The sequence below is a fragment of the Saccostrea cucullata genome, unplaced genomic scaffold (genome assembly GCF_032062105.1).
Source record: "Saccostrea cucullata isolate Sc308-1 unplaced genomic scaffold, CSIRO_AGI_Scuc_v1 ctg6909, whole genome shotgun sequence".
Taxonomy (NCBI): Eukaryota; Metazoa; Mollusca; class Bivalvia; order Ostreida; family Ostreidae; genus Saccostrea; species Saccostrea cuccullata.
Genome location: NW_026927969.1, coordinates 5,356 through 10,359, shown reverse-complemented (window position 1 = coordinate 10,359; position 5,004 = coordinate 5,356). Strand labels below are relative to the sequence as shown.

Below are 5,004 nucleotides of genomic sequence, written 5' to 3'. Positions count from 1 at the left end.
TTGTATAAAATTACCGTAGTTCCTCTTGTAAACACATTTTGTAAAATTGAGTTAGAAGTTAGAATCTGGTGCCTCGTCCTACAATAAAAGTGTAAACACCTAACATCTCTTTTATTTTCTCCAGGTAAAGTGGCTAGTTGTTACATTTGGGGGCTCGTCCGGGATAGTTGATTCCAAAGCCATGGGAGAAAAACAAGAGCTAGAATTCGAAGTCCTGGCCAAGTTATACCAAGCACCAGTTGAAACTCTTCGTGTCATCTTAAAGAGCCATCAGATCACCACAGAGCCAGAGAAGACAGACAAATTTCTGGCCATAAAAGCTATCATCGCCTGGTTGGATCAAGAAGAAAAATCTGAAGAGGGTAACTTTACAACTTTACTACTCCTTAATGATGCATTGACCCCAAAGAAAGTCACCATTAAGACAGAAAAAGGTTCGGGACCAGCACCAACACCAACTGTTGATACTAAAACCAAGCATCCACCTTTGTGTCACAAGGACTTCAAAATATGTGGTGAAATTTCTGACCGCCCTACCAGACTCTCATTTGTTAGCCTTATTAGACAGATTGAGGCCGGCATTCGCAAGTCGTACACTGAAGCAGACATAATTGATGGGGTCACCAGAGCCATTTCACCTACCCTACCTTTGAGAAGTTATTTGGAGGGACGTGACAAGTTGACACTATCATCATTGCGTAAATTTCTTCGGTCACACTATGAGTTCAGCAGTTGCTTTGTTTGTATGTTGTGTAATGTCCCTCTCAAGAATTTTTTATCACTCATATGAAGACACTACCACTTGCTGGTGGAGGGCTGCAGCTTTAAAAACCTATACTCGGTACTTTTGGCCATTGACCTCTGAGGGATCTTTTTCATGCCAACGTCTACTGCAGCAGGGGAACACAGTTTATACAGTCTCATCCAAAGGACTGGCCTCCATGTTCCACAGTGCTCCTTACTTTGAGACAATTGAGAGCTGCTTTAACAACTGCGCCATGCAGATTTCAGGCTTTGACACATGAATATGATTCTTAGCCTGAAAAATAAATTTCATTTTAATTTTAAACTTCTAAATGGTGTGTACATGGATATATATAGTAAACATGTAAATAAGTAATATGTATTTAAAACTTGGATTGTTACTTTATTGTCCATCATTTTATGAATTTGACACCTTTGCAGTTTCCGATACATGAATTTATAAGGATTGACTACTAGACTATTGAAGTTTCAAAATATTATACAACTGGACTTTCTATAATCATATTAGAAAGTTACATGTAAAGGGAGGACCATTTAATTCTGAGAATAGATATTGGGATTAATCTGACCTAGAATATTTAAACTGAAATATACAATGAATACAATGAAGATTTTTCCCCTCACGTATAATTTTTTTAGTGAAACGAAATAATCTGTCATAATTTGTCTCTTGTGATCTTGGAAAAAAAAATAATCTGACATTTCATATTCTGTCCATATCAAAAGCAAAAAATTAAATACACCCCCTTCACAGTTCACACCACCACAATCAGAATCAAATGAATGATCACTCCCTCATTTTTTAATCTTAAAAAACATTTTTTTCATTCACTCCTACCCATTCTAGTGTTTGCAACACACAGCGATCTTTTCATACATGTGGATCCACAGGAACAGCTATCTAGAGTTGAGTAGGTGGGAGATGTTAACTGCTGACATATGTTGATTCTTTTCCTTCTCTATACCTGTTCAAATAACAAATCAATTACAAAATTATTCAATTTTGCAAGAATAAATTGGTCAACATTTTACAAACACCATTTGATCATGTCTATTTAACAATGAAATGCCATATCTTGAATAGTACATCATTTTATAATAAGGCAAATCTTACACTGCACAGACTATAAATTACATAGTGTTTTAGTGACAGGGTACGGGATGATACCTGCTTAGTAAATTTAATACCTGGCGAGGCGGAGTCGAGTCTACTTACTAGGTATCATCCCGTACTCTGTCACTAAAAAACTATGTAACGAATTTACCCCACTGATGAAACATTTATGTATTATCTGTGGTTTATAAATGTTTTTCTCTGCTACATGCTTCATCACGCTTATATTGTGCATATTATGACATCACGTTGTGTTTGTTTTGTAATGTTGTGTTCGTGCTAAAATAATGAACTAAATAGAATGTGTTATAGCATTTCAGTAAAGAAGAAAATGTTTCTCTCATAATTACGCTACTTATGAATTTAACCTTGTCAACTGCAAACACTGAAAATATTAACCTTGTGAATTTGAGTAAGTGTTCCAAAATAATTTTACATGGACCTGGTATTGATTTACAATTGACTGGGTATAAATAATCTACCTCCGACACGTGGCAGACTCCAACCAATCGTAAGTCAGGATTTCGTTGAATAATCAACAGAGGTGGTGTAAATACATATTATGTATGTCACACTCATTTGTCTATAATGTAATTTGGTTACTTGGCCAGCAAATTGCTATTTCAGTATTTGCCTAATTTGGTAATTTGACACTGGTAAACAAAAAGTAAATCCAAGAAATAACTTATAAAAATTATTTCAGACTATTTTAAAACCGTGTATTTTTATTGGATCTATCTGTGAAAATTGTGCAAATTTTCCATGTTTTCTGTAACATTCGAATCATTGTTGATCCCGACTGGAGACAGAGAATACATTGAATTTCGATGATGCTATAAATTACAACCTAATAATAAATAAATGTATAAGGTGTCAGGTAAACTCCGGTTATCCATCTGTTTGGTGTATGTTCATTCTGCTGTTAGTTTAGACCTACTTTTACTTACGTGAAAAACAATGAAGAACATGTACATCGTGGAACTGCATTCGGGGTGACATCGTTTGTACAGTTGTTAAATGAAACCGAACGGCACCAATCTGTATATTTTCGTCTACATATAAACGTATTTAATCTATTTTCGGCGTATAAACTGCTTTTTTCCTTGCAAATGTATCGTTGCGTCCTTCTCTACAAAACATGGCGTCGCAAAACGGCTAGGGTGTAATGTCGTAAATTATCGGGGTTGGAACAGGCAAACAGCCAAAATTAATGAAATTCATGCAATGTTGATTTAATTTGGCTTTATTTTACTATGTTATCGATGTTAAATCCTTTAAACTTGTGTTTTAGCAAAATTATATGTTCTATGATCACGACATTGACCGTTCCCATCTTCCGCAGTTCGAGTTGCGCGGTGGATTCAGAAACGTCAGGTTCACATATCCTTAAAACGTTATTTTTTATCAGTTCTCTAAGAAATATAGTCCTCTGATTATACATGTATTGAAATCAGAATTTCAGTCACAATGCAAGATCTACAATGTATTCAATGTAATTTCCAAACAATATGTAGTGTTTTTGTGGATTTATAAATACTAAATACACGTTCTTGAGTGGGAATAACATATGAAGTATCCCTACGCTATGAACCATTTAAGCGAGGATAAAATGTAAACAACTGTCTGAAACAGAGATCGTGACCTACATGCGTGTGTATTGAATGTCGATCGCAGGCAAGGGAGAGAACAGAACAATATACAGTATTATACACTAAAACAAAACAGAAAGAAGCGTTCTGCTTGAATTGAAACATGCAATTAAATGATTTTGGGGTTAACATAGAGGCGTCTGAGGCGCAATAGTCCCTATTGAGCTCCAAAGTTCACCGTAAATTATTACAAAAGCGAAGTTATTTTCCCACTTTTCACCGTAAATTATCACAAAAGCGAAGTTATTTGCACTCCTCTGTATTTGTAATTCATTAAAAAAAAATCTATTTAGAACGTAAACTATCGTCCCGATCTTATAAATCTGTTTGGTGCTATCACTGTTGAAGAAAGGTGAATACATATACGTAACAGCGGGGCATTTGTACCTATTTCCCTGCATACTATTTACCACTTCAGCGAATACTTGGTCGGAACTCCTCTAGAATTTAGGATTCCGCATATACCGTAGGTAAAATTACATTGTTACAAGATGCAACACAGCTGGACATCTATCGATGTCATACCGAAGGTAGATCTTTTTTTTATTGTTAAAATGATTGAATCAAGCTGTAAATAGTGACATGCATATTAAAGCTTTTAATCTACTAGTTTACATAATATACTAATTACTTGTAGTACCAACATGTAAAGTTCTTATTATGTGGTTTTTATTATTCATAATTTTAAGAATTCACGAAGAAGAAAGTAAGGAAGTTGAAAATGAACTTTGAAGAGGATGTAAAAACTTTATTAGTAGATTGATAATTACGTATAATTTGGTTTCAAGCTGTAGACATTTATATTCATTGTAACTGGAAAATATGAAATGATATATTTTATTTTTAACTATGCCTTGTTCTAATCATTTTATTTTGATTGTAGTATTTTAAATCTTAAAGCTAATAATCTAGATTTTAAATTGATGGATGAATATAATCTCTAAAGTAAAATCACTTATCCCTTAATCTACTATTTTGGAAGTCAAATTTTTAAATGCAGAATTTATACTTTTCTTTAAAATGTCAAAATTGGCCTGCTTTTTGGCACAAAAAAATATAAAGAGATGGTTTTTGATTGGCTAGCTGCATCGATGATAATGTGATCAGAAAAGCTCACTTGAGCTTTCAGCTCAGGTGAGCTAAAAATAATCCGACTGTTTCAGGAATTCCAATTTTAATATCAAATTAATTGTTTATATGTTACTCTACAGGCATTGGCGAATGACACGGGAAGAAAATTATCGTTAAAACCATCACTCACGTTACAGGAAAAAATCATACGAGCTATATGCAAAAGTTGTGGGCCACTTGTGAACACCAGAAACTTACAAAGACATTTAAAGGGAGTCCTCATGGATACAATCAAAGGTAAACCCTTCATTACTGATATGTCCATTGTCTTTCTGAGTCGCATTTTTAGCTCTTCTGAGCCAAAGGCTCAAAGAGCTAATGCTATGGCCATTTGTGCGGTGTGCG

General features: G+C 34.5%; 1 long non-coding RNA gene across 1 annotated transcript; it reads right to left on the bottom strand.

The window, feature by feature from the left end:
- Positions 1–843: 843 nt before the first annotated feature.
- LOC134276037 (uncharacterized) lies at positions 844–3,214 on the bottom strand. The gene is made up of 3 exons (XR_009993966.1): positions 2,827–3,214; positions 1,604–1,730; positions 844–1,039 (listed from the first exon to the last, which is right to left on the bottom strand). It is a non-coding gene; the product is annotated as an uncharacterized LOC134276037 (long non-coding RNA).
- Positions 3,215–5,004: the final 1,790 nt, after the last annotated feature.